The sequence below is a fragment of the Diadema setosum genome, chromosome 6 (genome assembly GCF_964275005.1).
Source record: "Diadema setosum chromosome 6, eeDiaSeto1, whole genome shotgun sequence".
NCBI classification, from domain to species: domain Eukaryota; kingdom Metazoa; phylum Echinodermata; class Echinoidea; order Diadematoida; family Diadematidae; genus Diadema; species Diadema setosum.
The window spans coordinates 24,562,317-24,585,690 of NC_092690.1; positions in this window are offsets into that span (position 1 = coordinate 24,562,317).

The following is a 23,374-nucleotide window of genomic DNA, read 5'->3' on the forward strand; positions in this document are numbered from 1 at the left end:
ACCACTACAAACTTGACTGACCAGACATCGAGTTGGACCGCGGTAACATGGATGCACGGGACCACCGCTTTTCTATCTCTCACGAGGCAGACGTCAGTAGGAACATGGTTCACTGCGATCAGATTTAAACAACAAACAACATGAAGCTGCCTTCTAGATACATCATTCCAGGCAAAAGTTCGTGACAATAGCCATTTGGTATTTATTTCTGATCGTCCTTTATACTAATAAATTATTGAACGTATTGATAGACCTACTGAATGTTTCACCATCACGCATTCGTCAGTAATAAAAAAAAAAAATCACAGTAATGGAAGTTGCCTGATTCATAGAATATATAAATGATCAATGTAGAGCTCTCCCTCCCTCTTTCTTTCTTTCTCTCTCTCTCTTCCTCTCTCTCTCTCTCTCTCTCTCTCTATATATATATATATATAGAGAGAGAGAGAGAGAGAGAGAGAGAAAGCAAGCATTTTAATGGTCGAGCTTTCGGTTTGTTACTTGGACTTTCACCAGGACTTCAGCTGATGTGTTTTCTGGTCTTGGGTGTACATTGTTTCTGGGTTGTGTGTAGCTTGCACAGTACATATATATATATATATATATATACATATATATATACATATGAAGAGTTTGTTTGCAAAAACTGATAAGTCCATATTTGTCAAATGGAGATATTTGCGATTAAAGGTCAAGAAAAATAAAGAGAATAATAAGAAAATTTTTGCTTCTTTTGACCATAACTTTAAAAATATACCATTATATGTTGTGACCAGTATACATTTAAAAGGTATTATTTTGAACTTTATGACAGAGATCGCACTTCAAAATCTTCAAAAATGGACTTATCGGTTTTTGCAAACAAACCCTTCATATATATATATATAACGAGAACCGGGCTTGGCCTCGTACGTGGTGGATGCTGCATTATTATTTTCTATTTCTGTTCAAATGCATGCAAATTGGTTGCTATTTTGCTTTTATGTTTATGTCTCATCAAGCCCTTGAAAAAGGCTGGTTACACAGTCGAAAGCTTGGGAAATAAAGGCCATAGTGAACATCACTGCAACGTCTATAGTGCAAGTCATTCCTCCGTCACACACACACACACACACACACACATATATATATATATATATATATATATATATATATATATATATGTGTGTGTGTGTGTGTGTGGCTTTGGATGACCAGATAATGAAACAAACGAAAATGAAAGAAATAGCAAAAGATTTGAATTACTTCGTAAATATCATGCCTGCCGATATTCACGAACACATGCCATGGTTTAATATCTTAATAATTTGTTATCTTACTACTTTTTATGCTTTCTTTAGTTTTACAGGCCGACAAATGTCTACGCGAAGTTCCTCCCTCCCCTCCAGAAAAAAGGAGATTAAAAGCGCAAGGAATGAAATGCACATAAATTAGTCAGCTATGAGTAATGAACAGGTTAACAAACATAACTGTAAAGAGTGCTCACTATCTACGACGAATCTGAAGTTTAATTCTGTTTTCTGACGTGACTGAGAAGAAATCCTCTTGATGACACATTTGTACGATCCAGCTTGGTCGATGGTGACGTCCGCGAATTTTAGAAACCGTGTATCCTCGGATGACCTGTCAGAGCCAAATTCGGCAAGCGGTCCATCCATAACTTCGCCTCCGTCGGTTAGTTTGTACCATTGGACAGGAAGGTAATCTTCTCGCCAATGTTGAAGAAATTGGACCCGCTCTGATGCCCCACTCAGCAGATGAACGTCGTTACCAATTCTAGACGCTAGAAATGTTATAAATTAATGTTCGAAAGGACCAGTTTTAGGGCAATTTCAAATACAAACATATGGAATTCAGTGAAGCAAGTGCTTTAAAATATACACAATCTACCAATATGCTAGGGGGTTATTTTCAATTCATAGTAACAGAAAGCAATATCAGTGCATGAAAACGCCTTTGCTCCTTTTTCTAAGAACTGAATGTATCGTTTGAAATAAAATATAAAAAAAATCAAACTCTAAACCAAATTATAAAGAAGTTTATGTTTTTATTGCTATCCAGAAAGCATGAGGTATGAGATACGTTTTCTGTGAGTTTGTAAGTGGAATCGATTGTGTTTCACATTTTTTTTCTTTGGGGACCCACCACAACAACATTTACTTCTTTATAGCTTTCCCCCGTACTTCATGTCAATCATCCACTATGAATGTAACGTACACTAGACTGCTTTGAATTCATCTTGTTCCGTGTAATATTATTAGTCTTGGTATAGTCCATTGACAAATTATATCATCGTTTCATTGTCATTGACAATTACATACACAGGTATAATCAATCATCATGTCTTTTTTGTTGTTGTTGGTGGTGGTGGTGGTAGTGGATGGTTTAATTAGGAAAGTAACTTCGTCCTCATATAGATCGGTTAAACGGTTATTATGAAAGAAAGGGTTTCCCAAATACATGAAGTTATAATTGTGTGCTTTTTTTAAATTACAATTGATAGACAAATTGCCCTGCATCGGCAAAAATAGGCACTAAAAAGTGATCAGTTCAATAAAAGTAAGTATGACAAAAGAAGCCATGTCACGGTAACTATTAAATGATTGATCAATTCAGTGGTTTTTAACGTTGATGTATCAGGGCAATTTGTCAATAAGTTGCAATAAAGACTGGGTTTCTTAATCGTAAATTAGTTCGGAAAAGAGAAACGAGTGATGATTTGTATAAAGTCGAGTGAGACACGAGTCACGTCTTATCACTATAAACTCATCTCAATTGCATATTTGGCCATGACTGATATCACTCTTCAGGCAAAGTAAAAGTAGCACACTATACTGTATCAAACAATTCCATTTGAAAATGGTATTTCTATTCCGACTCATACTATCCATTCTGAAACTGAAAAGAGGAGCGGAAAATTATGTGCACGAGCGAAATGAATACGACATATCTGAATGACTTATTCCTGCCGTTGGCAAGGTCACGCAAGGTAATGCTTTATGCACTTAGAAATCAGTTGTCAAATCGGTATACCACAGTAAACATGGTAAACAATACCTGAAGTTGAATGAGTGCAGCAAAACATCGCAAACATTTGTAAGTTAATTGAATTCAGCTTTTGAAAAAGGGATTCAAAAGGATAAATTCAGATTATTTGCAATTTCTTCAGATATCAAGTCATGAGGTGATGAATTTCTATCAAGTCACCAACAACATTAACTTTTTTATTCTGTCATGGTGAATCTAAATTCAGAATTGATTTTCATTTGAATGTTTGTACAACACTTTATTGTACTACTTATATTATTTTCAATGCCATCCGATTGCCGACATGGATTTCCAGAGGTCTACAAGATCAATGGATTCTTCCTTCTCTATGCGTGAGCTAAGAAACACCTGACAATGTCTGAGTACTAACAAATATTCAACAATATAGATAATGTAGAAACGGACGTTGAAAAGAGAGAGAGAAAGAAAGAAACTTCGAAAATAAAGCTAGTAGATCGTGAGCCATCTCTTCAAGTTTAGAGTTTAAGAACACTGATTTTAATGTAATCAGTGTATTTTCAACCACATAATTGAACACGAATAAATCGAACAGGAATTGTTCTGCACTTGATTTCAAACTTACGAGTTATTAAATAAGAGTAATTCCATTGTTTCCGTGGAGCTGAGTGGAAGGTTGTTGTGACAACACAAGCAAAACGCCCCGAGCGATTGCCATATTTATAGGTGACATTTTCTATCACCAGCGATGAGTTGTCCTCTTTCAGTATATGCGCACCAACTTCACTGACTCCGGACGATTGCGCCACTGGTGGTGAGATAGTAGTTAGACTTTCATCCATTCGGAACCACTGGATCGTTATGATATCTGACCATGCTGGTAGCTCAATCGTAGGCCTAGGCACACAGGGTATGGTCTCCTTGCTGCCTTCTATCAGTTCGATGTGTTTGCTTGAGAGGACCGCTATTGTTAAGTTTGAGAAGAAAAAGGAGAAAATAACAGAAAAAAGGTGTTGGAATGTCCACCCTTCATTTTTTTATCAGATACTTGCGTGTACTCTTCTGATCTTTAATATAGAATTCAATCTAGTAATCTGTTTTTATTGCTGGAAAATGGTTATCAACGATACTAATCATATCAACATTTCTATCTCCTCCCTGCTCAATGATACAAAATCAAGTACACTCGTGTAACCCGCTTGGCCTCAAAATAACATTAAATGAAACTCTTTTATGAATACAGGAACATTCATGTGCGCTTACTATTCATTTAGACGAATTACATTCCGGATGTGCCAAGGGGCGGTATCAAAAAGATAACAGAAGCTGCTGATTAGATTACAAAGATATATACTGTAGTATGCGATTTGCGAAATACGAGCACACCGGAGGAATCGATTCTTCGAAAAGGTACAAATTGTATAGTGTACGTGAACAGATACCTAACTGCTAATCACATGGCAAGCAATTAAACGCACTATTGGGTCTTGCGATTTTTGTCGTGCATTTTTTTTTTTTACATTGCACAGCTGACGCCAGCAGTTCCTATTCATTCCCATGTTCAGGCTCATGATAAATTCGTGTCTTTTTTCTCACGACTCTTTCAGATAGGCCCTTTATATTTATTTAATTTTTAACAACAATACAACGCAACGACAAAAACAAAAACAAAAACAAAACAAAACAAAACAAAAACAAAACTGATGTTTGGATTCATATCAAGCATCATTCTCCTTGAAATGTAAGATTCAAAAGACATCTCAGACGATTCCCGGTATCCTAAAGAACATCAATAATATACACAAATATTAGTACATTAATATTGATTTCAAGTTCAATACGCTGGCATGAACCACCAGCTTTACAGCGTTATGATAGGGTGTAAACTACGTCTACTACAAACAAATAACTTCTAAATGCAACGCTTTTACATCAATGCACTTTATCCTTACATCATGAATATGTTCACATTTAATTCAGAAATACACACTTATATGGGCCGTCACATATGGTAAAAGAGTCTATATTGAAAATTGTGACTTTCTGTGAAAATTTCAATAATTATGCAGTTAATTCTGGGCGCCTTTTCCATTGGTGACATCGGCTTGTCACAAAAAGCTTCGGTTTTTTTTTTTATATTTCATCCCCTTTTACTGGTTTAGGTTAGATTTTATGGCAAAACGGTCTTAAGACCGAGATAAATGATCGCTACTTCCGGGGATGTTTTACACGGCAAAACAGGCCATCTTCGAGTTAGACCGTTTTACCACAGAAATCTTATCATCGCACATCGGATTTTTATGGTAAAGTCGGCTAACTTCAAGATAGACCCTTATTACCGTAAAATAATAGTCTATAGTCACCGTTAAAGGCCGTGTCACACCTTTCCGGGCAAGCTACACGGGCTTGTTGCGAGGAGGGTTTTCCAGCGCTGAGGAGAATTTTCCGCGTGCGGACAAGAATGTTTGCGAGTTTCGCACTTGTGTCTTACCTGCTAGACTCGTGCTAATTACATTCTACTTGCGTGTATTCCGTGTGACCTGCGTGAGAGCCTTGAAACCGACCCGTTTTCTGTTACGAGCGACGTACGGGTACTGGGAAGTACCTACGTTGAAGTTGCCTGCGAGGTGCTGCCGCTAAGGGTCTCCTACGTGTGTTATGCGTGCACCTCTGCGAGCAAACCCCCACGACTCACTCGGAACAAGTTTTAAGCATGTTCAAGGCATTGTCATACTGTATCTGGGGAAATTTTGCGGCTAGACTTGCGGGGAAACAACTTTGCTACCCGGAGCTCTCCGCAGTTGGTCCGCACCTGACAGTACCTAGCGCGTATCTCGCCTGTAGTTGCCCGGAGGTGCCCACTTAAGTCCCATTTAACCGCAGCCAAGGTTTGAGCATGACCAAAACTTTTTCCGGTTGAGTCGCGGGGATGCCCGGAGAGGTCCACGCACAACGTCAGTAGGAGGTCCGTAGCGGCAGCACCTCGCAGGCAACTCTCACGCAGGTACCTCGCAGTCCCGTATGCAGCCAAGATAATGACATTCTGTGGGATTTCTGCTATTCCTTCAGAGGAATTCCTTCACTGAGTTGTCAGCACCCACGCGACTGGTACACAGTTCACACAGTATACACGCGAGTAGAATTTAAGTAGAACGCGTCCAGCAAGTAAGACACATGCACTGACTCGCCCAAATCCTTGTACGTCCTCAGAAATTTCCGGTATCCTCAAAAATCCCCAAACAAAACAAGCCCGCGTAGCATGCCCGTAAAGGTGTGACAGAGAAACATGGTTGCGGGTAAAAAGATTTGCGTGCGCACCTCCGGGCGACTACGAGTGAGATACGTACGGATACCCGACAGTTCCCCATCGCGGCCGTGCTGGGCGGCCTCGCTTGGCTCGCGTGCCGACTGTACGCGTTACAATCTGTACGTACGACGCAAAGTTCAGTTGTCCGAGCCGCATATATACAATGTACATGGTCATGGTATATCACAACACTGATCGATGGAATCGGGAATCTTGAACTGAGATGTTTCCATTTTCAATCCATAGATCTGTTTTGTGACATGCAGTTCATTATCTGTCCATCAACATAGTCAAATCGAGTGCTAAGGTACATAATAGGGCCTATAAGCCCTAATCGGGGACTACCACTGTGTTAAAACAACAACAACAACAACAACAAAACAAAAATATGACGCACATTTCATCTTTAGGTGAAACAACTTAAACAATCTGAATATTTCTGTTAAAATCTGAATTAGATCTAAGCTTGTCATTACTGACACAAAACATTGTTTGTTTGTTTGGTTTTTTTTTTTTTTTTTTTTGCTTACACAATACAAGGTCACGAATGTATTAGCAAACATGTATTTATCACTTTCACCATTCAGATATTAATTTTTGATTACCGAATCTGGTGTAACAAAAAGAGAATCAAAGAATTATTTTTTCTTGGGGGGGGGGGGGGTATTCAAGGTACATATCCATAGTTCACAACACGCACTTTACCAACCACTGCAACAACCAACGCATGCAATCTACAATCAACGTCATTATATTAAGATTTGTTTTTCCTTTGGAGGACCGTCAGACTCATGCCAAAACTCCCATTTCCTCACATTTATTCTTCTTCCTCCATCATCACTTTCTGCACCTGGTTACAGCAAGTTGGCAAAACAAACAAGCATGTCAATGTGGAGTTTTCCACATGATATCATTATGGCTGTGTAAGGGAAATGGTAACAAAAACGCATATGAACCTTCCTTTCAGAACATTTTTTCACCATATCACTGCAATTGTGGCACGTGTTTTGTTTTTCGGTTTGTTTTTTTTTTTAAGAAAATGGGGTTTGAGTGAACCGCATGAGATTCATGCCTTCTATAGCAGGGTATATCCCTGCACTGGTTCCTGACCAGATTTGGGGATCTTACGATGATTTCTGTCGCAAGGAGGCTCTGCTAGCACTAAAACGAGCACATGAACCCCCTATGTTTACAATTATTCTGCATTAAGTAACCCTTCTACAATTTGATAAAGTTTCGTGAAAATGACATGGGTTTTGAATGTACAACATCCATTCATGAACCCCACCTAATCAGGGCACCCACGATAAGTTTATAACCAGATTTGCGGGTCGTGGGATGATTTCTATCATATGGGGGTGCTGCCAGCACAAAAACTAGCACACGGACCCCTACTTTTTATTGTTTTTCTGGAATAAGTAAGCCTTCTTCTACAATTTGGTCAAGTTTCGTTAAACTGACATGGGTTTTGAATGTAAAGCGTTTAGATTTATGAACGCACCCTGCCAGGGCATCCCTGCATAGGTTCCTGACCAGATTTTGGGGACTCAATTACCATAATATATGTCGCATGGGGCGCTGCTAGCACAAAAACGAGCACATGAACCCCCTGTTTTGTACTGTTTTTCTGGAATAAGTAAGCCTTCTTCTGTAATTTGGTTGAGTTTCGAGAAATTGAAGTGGGTTTTGAATGTTCAGCTTAAGTTTTATAAACCCACCCTGTCAGAGCATCCCTGCATAGGTTCCTGACCAGATTTTGGGGGCTTACGATGATGTCGCTTGGGGCAGTACTAGCACAAAAACGAGCACATGAACCCCCACTTTGTAGTTTTTTTTTTCTGGAATTAGTAAGCGTTCTTCTACAATTTGGTCAAGTTTCGTGAAAATGACATGGGTTTTGAATGTACAGCATAAGTTCTATGAACCTTGTCCTTTAGCTCACCCCTAACAGAAGACGTCGATGAGAAGGATTTGAGATATTGTCATTGCAGATTTTGTTGCCAATCATTGTTAATCTTGTACAAACACTATCATTTTGGTTTAGGACGGCAGATTAGTCATATTCTTCAAAGTCCCGTAGAAGAAAAACAAGCACATGAACCCATGGTTTTATTTACATATTTTGGCTTCGGATGGGTCAAAGTTACGGTATGGAAAGTTTGAAGAAAATGACAGCCTATAGGGAGGGTGTTTATTTCGGCACACAAATTTTCACGCGATTCGCTCTTTCTCAAGTGTTCTTGATACAATAATTGAATAGCTCTAGCAAGAAAATTTGAGAAAGAGCGAATCGCTTGGAAATTAATTGTGTGCTGAAATAAACCTTGGTGAATACAGTATGAACTTGGTTTCAGTTTTGTTTTGATATAATCACGCCAAAACGTGGAAGCTTACTCCATTATATATATATATATATATATATATATATATATATATATATATATATTACTGGATTTTACAGTTGATATCATATGCAAGCTGGCATTGCAACACTCATGACATTTCTCGCCTACCCCCCAAAAGAGGTGTTTGGGCATACATATATAAACATTGTGTTTGCTCCGCGTATTGGCATTACTAGAAACACCATTATATAGTAATGTCACAATGGAGAAATTCATTAAAAGCCAATTTCCTTTTGCTTCATCCCTGGAGAAGGGAGAGACCCCAGAAAATGGCATTTAATGCATTCCTCTATTGTTGCATTACTATATACGTATAATATACATTGAATGTTATGGGATTTGATAAAGGTACACCAGATCGTTGAGTATCAATTCGTTAAAAAAAAATGCAAAACCAATCTCTTGCAAGAGGCACTAGAAATATGGACTAACCCTCTTCATGAATGGTTGCTGCGCTTTAATATTGCATTTGTAACTCGTTTGATTACACTCAGTGAGAGAATTGCGTCAAATATTGTTTGTTTTTGGTACTTTCTCGTGCAAATTCCAAAGTCCAATTTCGAAATAAAACGTTTTTTTTTTTTCAACTGCAGTCATAAATGAAGTATTTACATAAATAACCTGTATAATATTTATATATAGGTAATACACAAATTTGTCATAAACATAGAATTTAACCCACAAATTGTGTTTTCCAATGTATTTCACCATTTGATGTGCTCGATGCCAATATCAAAAATCAAAGCCTCCATGGCGCGTGGCCCGGGAAACACCCCACATTTTGTTTAACATAAAGGCCTGTCATTTTTGTCTTTAATTTTGTCTTCCAAGTGTCGTGATTCAATTGAACTATGGGATGATTCCCACTTTTCAACAGTGATGACCACTACATGATATCATTTCTCAAGCACTTGCATCAGAAACTTCCTAGATGATCAAATGTAAGTGGTGTTGATATCTTGTCTTGTCGTTGACTCTCTCACAAGAAGTGACGGATGTCTGGTCTCGTAAAAGACTGTCTGTGAGTCCACGTAGCCTTGGTCAGTAAACGAATCCCTCCTGATGTCAACGCTCTTCGGGAAAGACGGCGACATGTAGGGAGAAATGGCACGGACATGTGATGAAGTCATAGGCATGTATTTATCCCCGTTGGCGTCCATGGCCTGCAGCTCCCTCATTTCCGCGTATTCTTCATCACTGTCCACTTTCTGTAACAATATGAGCGTGGTAGAGAGAGATACGCCCATGAGGTTAATTTTGAATATATTGAGTATGCCAATTTTTACTACCAGGAGCTAACCCTTGTGTCTTGATGATACCGGAATTCTACCTACATTTGATACGTGTAGGCCCTAACGTTTGTTCCAAGTAATCAATGAGTTAGTCATCAACATGAATAACGCAAAACAGGACTGGCAAAGAAGTTACAGTGAATAAGGGTGACAATTAACATTACTTCTGTTATATATCGCTTTTCTTTGCCATAGCATAAGGCCCACTCTCTTTCCTTTTAAGGCATAAAACATTGTTATTCCTTCTGATTACAGCTCGGGCACGTCGGGAAATCAAACTGTTCGTCCCCACTAGCTACCACGTAGGCCTACTTTAAGAGAGAGAATTAATATTACAAGGTGTTTTTTTTCTCCTCGTTCTTGAACACTTTTAAAGCCTTAAATTCGAAGAAAATACTAAGTGAAAGGCCTCTAATTTCTTGAACTACCTAAACATGCTGCTAAAGGTAAAACACAAAACTCTTCCAGTGGTCAACATGAAATTAGATGCTGTCAGAATTACTATTCAAGAATTTTTAACCTCTTATAAAAAGAAAAAAAGTTTTGATAAATTTTGAAAAATTAATTTTTTTGGAAAAATTTTTGGAAAATTTTGATAAACTAAATACTTTAATTACAGCTAGCATCCAAATCAATAAACCGTTCGACATGGTTACTGATTTAAGTGATTTCAATAACAATGATTACATAATTATCCATATGAATGTACGACTTGTTTCCCATGAATTCGACTCATTTGAATATCTCTTTTCCTCTCGATTTGATTTCTCCTTTTCCGTCATTGTAATATTTGAAACCAGGTTCCATGCAAATTCACCTGATATAAACAATAATACGAATTATGAAATGTTTCGTGTTGATAGTAAGCAAATAATCAACGTCGGTGAAGGTGATGAGACAAACTATCACTTCCGAGGCGATCTGGATGTAGCGATCTTTCCGAAGCGCAGCTGAGGAAAGATAGCGTACACATTCAGATCGCCGAGGAAGTGATAGTTTGTCTCATTGCCTAAAACTAAAAGTTGATTATTTGCTTAATATTCCACATCTAGGGTCCTAGAAATTCCCATTTTATTTCACATCTGAAACCGTTTTAGCTGTCTTTAGGTTCCTTAGGGCTTAGGCTACGTGTGCGCGTAGATGACAAAACAATGAATTTGCTGCGCGGCACCGAAGTGAAAGTGCGTTGCACTGTGAACTATCAAGTGACCTAGGTCACATGATAGTCCACAGTGCAACGCACTTTTTTTTTCGCGCGTGCTCATCTTGCGTTAGGACTGTGTGGACAGTGTGGAGATCAGCGAAACAAAAGTTACTATCAACATAGAGTGTAACGAACTTTTCTTCTCAGGTGATGTGATGGGCAAAACTACGCTTCATCTCGTGATCAGCTCTGGACAAATCCTGTTGCAACATTCTTAGTATGTGGAATATAATGGCAAATAGATAGGAGAAAGCGTTCCTCTTTATTCACCACAAAAAAAAAAAGTGATTAACGACAAGGACAGACATACATGCAAATGTTTTTCATAGCAATATAGAGTTGGTTTGAACAAATATTATAACTGAAATTTTATACAGGCCTCCAAGTAATAATATTGCTTTTCTTGAGAGTTGAGAACATCTCAGGTTAAATGGTCCGAAAAATTAGCCTATTTTTCTCCTTGGAGAATTTATCATTGATTAAATGAAATCTGTTGATTTTCTTTCCAAAGATCCTTTCTAAAGAATTTTATTCAGCAGATCAAAATCTCAATGATAGCAGCATTTTTTTTTTAAGTACAGATAAAACAATAAAGACTACCACATCCTTTTCTTCACTAATTCATAACAAAATTCCAAATAGTTTTCATTAAGATAGTTTATACAGTGACTTTACTGTGTAGCATCCGATCATTTGCAAGATTTTATCTTCGCAATCATTTCAAAGTACCAACGACACCAAATGATGTATAGAAAAGAAAAAGCTTGAAAATGTGACACCCGTAAATAATGACTTAGCATATGAAAAGTGTTCGTTTGTTTACAGAAAAAAAAATCATATAATTGTAAACAGATCATATGAAAAGTTTTGAACTTCATTGTAAGAATGTTGTGATATTAACATTAACCTTTGATGAAAATTAAGCCTTGTAAAAAAAAAAATCCGCCAAAAAGTATTTGGATGACTGAGAGACAAGCAATAAGCGCACTATGCGTAAACCAACTGTTTCGAAATTTAAGGGCATAATTTGCCATTTGCAAATGAAACAAAAGTCCAGCATTAGTGCTTAGATATAGTTCTAAATGTGAATTAGGGTTAGGAACAAGCAATGTAAAAATTTGAATCAGTAGAATCTGTGTTAAGTATTGTTAAATATACACAATGTGGAAAATAGTTGTAATAAAATTTTTCCCGACTAAACCGTCTACAAATATCGTTTACTGGCAAAAACAGTGATATCTCCTTATAAATTTCGGCTTTATTTCAAAATTTTTACATGCGGGATGTTTAATGACTCAACTGACCTACACATAATCCTCAAATGTGATATCTTGAACATTGTGTAAGCCACTGCTCCCATAGGTTTAAACAGGACCTTTAATTAGTATAAGCATAAAAAAGTAGCGTAATAAAATAATTTGTACAAAACTAATTTAACATTTACAAAAACTGCTAAACGCAGATGGTAATGTAATTAAGTATACAAAGGAATGATTAGATTCTAAGTTTCAATTGCTTCAAATCGTTTTAGTGGTAATTTATATATTATTTCCAAATCATTTAGCACATCCATTAACAAAAATACTTTTTTAATCCTAAAACACAGAGTGAAATTTTCAATACACGTATTAACAAATCATTAACCTAGAATTTCAACTGGACATTAAGGATAAACCGATAGCTTTTTCAATTAAATCCCCTCTGGAATATTATATTCAACATGCATTTATCGTATAGAATAAGTCCGAAATTCGCTTAAGATTGTAAGAATAATACTGCCGTCTAATGTTTCCATATCCAAATAATACAACTTTTTGCCTTATTTGTATTCTTTGTATTTTTGTATCCTTGATAAGATTGTGAAGAAATTGGTGCCACCTGACCCCAAATTTCTAAAATAGACATATCAAAACTAAGCAAATTGGTAAAAGGAAGCAACTCTGCCTGCAACTTTTAGCCAATCTTTCTATCAGCTTTTCAGTGACATGACCAGTGGACATTAAGCTATATTGATGTATAGTGTATGAATAGTATTGACGAATACAAGATAAATTTATGTTCTCTTTATTGATCATCATACATCTCTTTGTTTTTGTAAAATCAAACCGGGCCAATCGTATTTCTTCAGCTCTCCCTTTACTTGCACCTTCCCTCCCCCTTTTTTGTGAACAAATCCTTGACACTAGTTTTAGTGCATTTGTCAATATGAAAGCTCTATCACCTTATCAAGCATCATTACGTAATATGATTTCCCCTGCAACGTGGAATATGTCATCAAAGAAAAAAAAAATGTTATCCACTCCTGTATTTGTATCATGTAATGTATAGAATTTGAATTCAGAATTGCGGAAAATTGGGGGGAAATTGGGGGAAAAAAATTGGGGAACTATGACAAGGATGGCCCAAGACAGACAGAGGTGGAGAACCTTCGTTGCTGCCTTACATGCCGATCGGCATAACGGGCAGTAAGTAAGTAAGTAATTTGTATCATGTAATGTATGGAATTTAAATTCGATTGTTTGTTAAATTGATTTTTTATCAGCAAAACTTTTCTTGCCAAAAACGTTTTTTGCATTTGTTTATATTGTATTCTTTACAATGATAATAAGAGATGCAGAAAATCTGAATTATAACTGAAGTATTATCGGACCGTAACAATTGTGTTTTTGTTTGTTTGTTCATTTGCATCTGAGATGGTCGGATAGCCCATATTCAGCTACGCTAAACTGGTCTTCCATGGGGTCCAGTTGGATGTGAGGTGGAAAAACTTCACCGGGTTAAACACAATTAAAGGGTGTGTACAGTTCTGGTTGAGGTGAGGATTCAGCTTTTAACGTTTTGCTAGATATTCAGAAACCACTCTATGAGATGTCAAAGAGCATGCAATTCTAAGGGATATCAAAAGTTTATTTGATGAAAATCGGTTTTGAAATGGCTGAGATATCCAAAAACAAGGTGAAACAAAGAGATCCTAATAAAATTGTGGCCTGTCGCCTTTTATCATTATCACTTTTTTTTTGATATCTCAGCCATTTGAAAACCAATTTTCATCAAATAAACGTTGAATCCTTCTTATAATTACATGCTCTTTCATATTTCATAAGAGGTTTCTCATTATCTCACTTAAGAATGTTCAAAACATGAATCCCCACCTCAGCCAGTATTGTACAGTCCCTTTTAAGTACTTGCTTCATTGTTAGATAATGATATTGTCTAACTTCTCATCAGTATCACTTACCTTTCGGCGGATTGGTGTCACGTTGGTCTCATTGTCTTGACAGACGTAGTCATAGAGTTTTTCCACAGGAGCAGGTGTAGCTGGTAGTTCTCTTTTTTGTTTTCTGGAGGCTGCATTTTGTCTTTTCGCTATTAACAGTGAGATAATTATAGAGTATTAACGTATTCATGATATTACAAAACATCCGACGCCACACACATTTGGACAAAAACATCAAAACCAATGACAAGTTGTATTGCAAAATGGTCTAAACGCTGATTTTTAACATTTTAAAGTAAGTCAACCATACGAAAGGGAGCAAAATTAAAATTTTCTAGTAATACCTCACTTGTAACATAACAAGGAATATTTTAGGAGTTATGATTAAAAATATCCCGTATTTTCTTAGTATTTTTATTTGTTTTTCAGCTTTAATCACAAAATCAATATGTAAACTTAAAAAAGGATTAACATCGGATTTTTTTGGGGGTAAATCTCTTCAAATTCTTAGAGTACTGTCTGTTGCCTGTTATCTCCTAATATAGGCAAGTTAGCTTCCTGTTGAAACCTCAATGAAAACGCCTTGCCAAGGCCAAATGTCCTGTACTTTTAATACATGTTTTAATATTAAAGGTTTAATATTGAAAATCCATTAACGTTTCCCTGTACAATACTGACTTAAGACATTATATTTATGATAGGAAGACAAGGAGCAGCTGCACTATTCATTCTAACTCTACTTAGTATGTTACTTTTTTAATACATGATAATACAAAAGAAAAAACATAAAATAGACATTTTTGTCAATATGAATTATGTTTACCCTTTTTCCATCTGACGATCATTGCACAAATGATGACAATGAGAATGATGATTATTAACCCTGCTCCTGACGTGACGGAAGCAAACAGCGGAAGGTTTTTCGGTGCTAGGAGGCCTATATCGTCTTCCTCTGCTCCTACCATGTCTACCAAACATGAATAAAACGAGAATGATCGATTATAAAAATTTACGTTTTCGAATTAGCATTTTTCTGAAGAGAAATGAATAAATACAAACTGCTTGTTTGTATGCATGTATATATAACTTGAACTTAGAGAAACAAATTCTAAATGAAATCGATATTTATATGTATATGTAAATGTATATCAATTACACACACACACACACACAAACATATATATATATATATATATATATATGTGACCGTGCATCACAAAACGAACAAAAAGTCGCACCACTTGATTTCACGTGAGGACTCAAAAAAGGTGAAATTGGTCAATCGAGTCAATTTTGAGTTTTTCATTTATTCTGAAAAAGCCATCCTTCTACATTATTCTTTAGTTTGGGATCATAACATGAATGGGAAAATGTGTTTTCAGCGGTTTTTTCTACAACCCATTTTTGGGGAAGAAGAGAATGATCAGGTATGTCTAGGCGTCCCCATTTCATTTCTTTAAATCCTTTACACACTCTTCACTTTCAAGTCTAATAACTTTTGAAAGGATAACTCTACTGCTTTGAAAGTTAGCATTAATCATGGGTAAAATATGTTAATAGAACGTGCTCAATTTCAACTTAATCTGATAATTCCTTCACTGTTGTTGCTCCGGTGGTTTACATCTCGTTTTTTGTCCCTTTCATTGCACAGCGAGTACGGCTCGGTAACGATTAAGCGCTTGAATAGACCCTGTAATTCAGAGCCCCTTTTCTCAATTCGCACTTTCACAGAGTGTGCACGTTCTTTCTAGTATTTAGATAGGTTAGCGGAGTCCATTTGATATGAGTTACACATCATTTTAAAGCTTAGAGTCTGCTCTTCAAGAATCTGCCCCCAACTAAAAATCCATGTCTGGCGACTTTTTGTTTGTTTTGTGGTGCAGAGTCAACTGCAAAAATATTACCAGAACACATCACTTAAGTTTTTTTGGAAGTCGGACGCTCTGTTCAAAGTATAAAACTAAGTTATGGTTGAACCCATGCACCATCAATGCGATAAGACAGCGATATAACGAACATTGATAATAATGATTTTAAAGAATACCTCCTTCGGATGACCTACAAAGCTCTGCTGATATGTTATCATTTATGCTACCATTTTCTCCCAATCCACATGAGGTATGTTTAAGATGATAATTTGGAAGTCATTTCTCTCTTCGATCACTATCTAAACAACGTGCCAGTTTTCATCGACTCTTCCATGGTATTGATACTGATTTATTAGTTAAAATGTCACAATTATGATTGTATTGCAATGGCTTTTTCCTCCATGGTTTCCAATGAATTTGAACTGCGTTACCTGGGGTATTGCATTAACCTGCACTGAGTTCAAATGAGTTTAGCAATTTTATAGGGTAAAATTTATGGTTCAAACTGGAAAAGTGGGCCTTTCTAAGAGTGGTGCAGCATCAAAGGTAGGTTGGCCATGGGGTATGCATGGTAATTTTGTTCGGGGCGGGGAGGGGCAAGATTGTTTTTATATCTATCTAAAATTATTCCGGATATCACCACCAGGGATTCTAGAGCTCGATATGAATCATCTCATGAAATTAATTTACTATACATGTAGGCCCTATTATATTCATACTTACGTGATCCAAACACATGAAAGGAGCGTTCGTCACTACCTTCACTGTTATTAGCGACGCATTTGAAGTTTCCATAGTCTCTCTCCGGGATGACGTAGCTAATGAATAGAGAGTGGATAACTGATTCTCCTTGTGACTCAACTTGGCGCACGGACGAACGTTGCCATGCAGCATTGCTGGCCTCTGCTCCCGCATGATACCAGATGACGTCTGCTTCCGGGTTAGAGTTCACGTGGCACCGTAGGGTTAATTCGGCGCCTTCGTCGGCCTTGACGCTGTCATTGTATTTTGTAATCTCGGGCGGATCTGACATTATGAATGAAATAATCACAAAACCGAAGGAAAGTCGTGTAAATACACACATGACGCAATGAACAATAACTGGAGATTTATAATCATAGAAAAAGTAAACGGTTTAAAGAGAGGAAACGGAATTTATTTATTTATTTATTTATTCATTCATTTATTTGGTTATTGTCACATTCAGTGTACTAGTATTTAGGTCAAGGTTTGCCCGTTGACATTCATATTTATCCATAATTTCGCTATTGCTTGAGTAACACCAAATTCAGGGTAGTGAAAACTGAGGGTAGTGAATCATCTTTATATGAAATCAGTGATGACGAATACCAACTTCAACTTACAGACAATGTTCAGTGTACATGGGTCAGAGCACGACGAAGCACAGGAGGGGATTTTCTTTGCGCAGCAGATCATCTCCGACTCGTGGTCATTTCTTCCAAAGGTCAGATTTACAGCAGCACCACTGGAAGTGAGCGCCGAGGAATGATCGGATGACCTCTGAGGTATCTCGGCTACAGTGGCGCCCTGGTGCAGAAATTCGATGACGCTAAAGGGTCGAGTCCAGTTCGTGGTGCATTTCAATTCCGTTGGATCACCGGCAGGAATCGTCCGACAAGGCGACAAACTGACAAACTGTGTTGAAACAACCATCAGGATATCATGACAATCTAGGGTTTGAATTGGCGAACATCACAATCAAAGGATAAGTTTACCTTGATAAACGTGTGGATTGAATGACTGCGGCAACATATCGAATACATAATTTCAATGAAAATTTGAGGGAAATTGCCCAATCTGTTCAAAGTATAAATGTACTATAAAGTTTCTGTGCAGGTACTGGATAAGAAGTCTACGACATCTTATGATGTTATAATCATTTTCAGAATAACAAGGAAAACAGAGAGAATTCAAAAAGATCCTTTTTGGTGAAAAAACTGCACATTCCCTTGACTTGTTACTGGCATTTTAAAGGTAGTATTATCCCCCTGCCTTCTGCAAGAAGCAATAACTCAGGAAAGTCAATTGCTCTTTTAATATTCAGGATTTTTTGCTGACATTTTCTTGACATTGTTCGAAGCGATTGACAGCAGAAGGTGTAGTAGTCTGCTATCCACTAATGGGAGCACTGAAGCCTAAAACTTCACAACGTTTTGATCGGATTGCCAGATTTTCTTCAAATTGGCTATTATATCATGTTCTAATCGTTGAGCTGCTGTCATGTACATTAAAATGAAATTCTTCTTTAACAGCTGAGAAAAAGAAATCAGATTCAATTCAATGTGATATGGTAATTATATTTATTTGCATTTAGGAAAAAAAAACATGATACAAAGTCGTACATGGGTCCATTTGACTTTCATCCAATTGGGAAGGACAGATCATTGAAAACAACATAACATAATCAAAATGCATGAATGGTATTGTAGCGGAAAATCAACTATGCGCACTTTGCAACTTTAAAAAAAAAGATAGACATAGTCACAACGATGGAAAAGAGTGCTCCATTAAAGCGCTAAGCCTGTAAGACTTACATATCTCAAGATAAAACAAATAGCAACACCAAAATACCAATAAAATGCATTTATGTTGAATTCTAAATTAAATTTGAGCAATGGTATATATGACACTGAAAATATATTAGCATACTACCAATAGTATTTTTTTTTTTTAGAATCAAAACAGATTATGGTAGCATAAATTGTATTGCAAAGCTACGGGCACTGACACTGTTCACTGGCCGTGTCCGTGTATACCACGAAATGTGACTAATGGAGAAGAAATAATATGCTGACACGCAAAACAACGAGAACAACAACAACAAAAAAAAAACGCAGAAATAACACAAATGAAGAAAATACTCAGTAAATAAAGTTCGATATTCAACAAAGTAATAAAAGTAACCTTTGAAATACACATAGTATTGCTGGTAAAATAATTTGCATTTGAGAGAAAATACGAGTGAAAAATATAACAGTAAGCACGTATGAATATAAAGAAAAATATTTAACTGTTTATGTTTGAGTAAGTCTTCAATAAAACTATTCAAACCAATGCATGACAAATTATGGAATGATATCTTTTACATGTACATATTTTGAATCTTCACTTATGTTCTTTAACAGCTGTCGTTAACTCAATAACACACACATAGACGGATACCATTAAACATTTACATGGATACAATGGGATATCCAGAATTTAGCAGAAGGGATATATTGGAAAGTTCTGTGATTGCGCAGTGTCACATGCATTAAAGGGACTGTACAGTATTGGTTGAGGTGGGGATTCATGTTTTGAACATCCCTAAGTGAGATAATGAAAAGCTTCTTATGAAATATGACAGAGCATGTAATTTTAAGAAGGATTCAACGTTTATTTGATGAAAATTGGTTTTCAAATGGCTGAGATATCCCAAAAAGTGCTAATAATAAAAGGCGACATGCCACAACTTTATTAGGATCTCTTTGTTTCACCTTGTTCTTGGATATCTCAGCCATTTCAAAACCGATTTTCATCGAATAAACTTTTGATACCCCTTAGAACTGCATGCTCTTTGACATCTCATAGAGTGGTTTCAGGATATCTCGCAAAACGCTAAAAGCTAAATCCTCACCTCGACCAGAACTGTACACACCCTTTAAGAAAGCTTTACAAAACCGATTGTTTCATGTCCAATTTTGATGAAACTGTTACCAGATTGTTTGAGTTTATTTTTCTTTAATTGACATATTCAACATTCTAGTACATTACAAATTAAGTCCAAACAACATGAACAATAAGATAAGGGAGGTTGAAAGGAGAGAATCCAACTAAAAATACAAAATGGTTGTCTCACCTTCTACATTTAGTCGAACTGAGCCCGTTAATATCCCACCTGTCGTTGTAACCGTGCAGGTATATGTCCCAGCATCAGCCAAACTCAGCGAAGTTATAGTCAGGTTGACGTCAAGCACTGCATCATGGGTAATGGAGAGGGTGTACTTTGGGTTGGCGTTGTGTTCGTTACAAGAACTTCCCTTGCAATTGTACATAGCCAAATACGAGCTTCTATCTTCCCGGCCCCACCATAGTTGATATAAACTCTCGCCAATAGACGAGACGAAATGGTAGGTGCAAGTGATTACAGCAGTGCCAGTTTCGACAGGTACATTGCTGATGCTCGTCATAACTGTTTGGTCCGACGCTCTGAAGAGTATTACTGCGTAAAACGAATTAAACATTAAATGTATATAGTGACGAAAAGCATTTAGAATGAGCTCCAAAGGTTTTCTTTCCTTCCTTATGGCTTTGGCCTGTTAAGTGAAAACATGTGATTGTGAAACTCCAAACCATTATCAAATGTTCATATGGGCAGTATTCCAGGACTGATTTTGTTGAAGCATTTCTGATTGCACTGCACAAGGTAAAGTAGACTTGTTAAGGGGGTAAACGCTGCATCTTTTAGAACACATGTCCTACTTGGCACAGGGCAATTGAAAAAAAAAAATCTAAAGAGACACTCTATATCTATGCAAATAAGCCTTATAGTTAGCATAGTTTATGCAAAAATACATGTAAAAAATATGAAAAAATATATATGCACATCCAGCAGAAATACCTAATGTATAATTTCGTAAAAGTATTCTATATTGTATGTGGAAACATTTCCTGCAAAAATTAATTTTATACCTATGTGAATACACATAAAATTGCCTTAATCATGCAAGTTATTGTGCAAAACTCTGCATTTTTTATGAATTTCTAATCTATTAAGCACTGGATCTTGTAGTACAAAGTTTGAACGTGAGATGGATGTTCCTCAGGTCAAAAGCAAATGATTCATCTAAAGAGGCAAACCGTCTCTATACAAACAACCTGTTATTTGCATAATATGCATATCAATACCTTTACGAGAAAATCAGAAGAAAAAAAAAATGTCTTAAATAGTTTTGAACGTAATATTCAAAAAGCTAATAGCAAAAGAAAATATTTTCGCAATAAAACTCTTTTGTTGCTTGAAATGTGTCCGTATCATCTAACTAACTTAGACATTTCATGCATATGTAAATAAGTATACAAGACGTGACATTTCGACACATGTTGATCTTTAAAATCATTTTATTATCATTCTTCCCTCATTGCATAAATACTTTGCAGGGTGGGAAAATAGCAATCGATAGTGACACTCTTTAAATATTACTATGCAAATATAACAGTAGGGCCTACATTAGAACAGCACTAATATATGCAAATCGGAACAATATTGCGTACAAAAGGAACTTCTTTTTCGTGCAAATAGTAAATAACTGAGGTCACAATTAGAAAAACTTTACAAAAAATCACTACCATCTACCCAGGGAAAGTGTGAATTCTGATTTTCAATGTATTTTGTAGGCAACCAAGCAATTAAGAGGCTTTTTACATCGCACTGATTATAAACTTATGCAAACTATGTGGATGCAAGGGTATCTGCACACATTAAGAACTTACAAACTTGAGTAAGAAACAAAGTCTGTGTTTGAAAAAAAAAAGTTCTCTCAGTATACTCCGAGCTGCTATGGCATAGAAACTGTGCTAGTAAACTTATACACAGTAACATTTTGACAAGGCAATAATTTATGCAAAAATTGTTATGTGAACAATATATGAGATGTTATATTTTAAGCCAAATAATCTTCGTCTATTACTTAAAATCAGGAATTTTCAACAATAAATCAAAGTAGAAATGATATATTGATAGCCATAAAGTATTAAATTAGATGGCCTTTGCAATTACTAGAATGTGATTTGTCGACAGATCGATACATGCTATTCTCACTGGTTGTGATTATTTTCCCTTGGGATAATGTAACTCTCTGAGATGGCGGTCCAAAAAAATGTTATATTCCTCCACATACCAGCTAATATATGTATACATGATCATGACCTACATGTTTATGAAGTTTTTTTCCAAAAATAATTATATTAACTAGTTTTGTTTAAAGATGTCAGAGGTCAACCAATAAAAACAAAATTACACAGGTAAAAATGTCAAAGGTAAGACTGTCAGAGGTGATACATCTGTGCATCAATATCAAATTAAATGCAATGACGGTGTGATGACTAAACCATGTCACTGAATTCCATGTCCTTTCCTACGTATCACGAAGAAACAAAAGCACTTGAGAGGTGGACGGCTTTACATTTTTTCCGATAATCAACAAGAGAATCACTGTCAGGTAGAACATGAACAAATTTGTGCTAAGTTTCATGATACCTTGATTCACATGCAAGATATGGAGGCAAAAGTGGAATATAATACTTTCATTCAAGCTTTAACGTTTTGGCAGAAAATTTCACGGAGAATCTTCATTAGGGAATACATGTATGTATTAAGTTTAAGAGATCCTACAAGTGTTGCATAAATATGAGGGAAATAGTGAAATTTTGAGGGCCCAATTGACCTTGATCTTTGACCCCTGACCTTTGACAAATGACCCCCAAATTCCCTAGAAAATTCCTGTCAGTACCAAGTTCCAATACCTTGAACCGTTTGCGAGATACGGATAAATAAAAAGGTGAAATTTCAACATCTTCACCTGACCTTTGACCTTTGACTTCTCAACCTGAAATTCTCTCTGGAGAATCTTTATTTGGTAGTACATGATGCAGTCACAAGTTTTGAAGAAAATACATCTTGCATTGCATATAGATACGGGGAAATAATGAAAATTTGAGCATTGACCTTGACCTTTCTTACATTTGACCTCTTGCCGATTTTTCTTACAAATTCCCTAATCAATTTATCATACGTCATTCTTGGACCAAGTTTGGTAAGATTTACTGAATCAATTCTTAAGTTACTGCATAAACTGATACAATATCATGAGTCGACCTTGACCATTGACTTTTGGTATATTCAGATATTTATATGCACAATATGCTACGTAGAGAAATTATAGTCTTTTGCTATTACAAACAATTTCCTCTTGCCTAAAGGATATGCATACTAATTTGGTATTTTTTAAATCATAAAATGCAGTTCTTAGACTGTAAAAATAATGTTTAATTTTACTTTCTTTAGTGATTATGT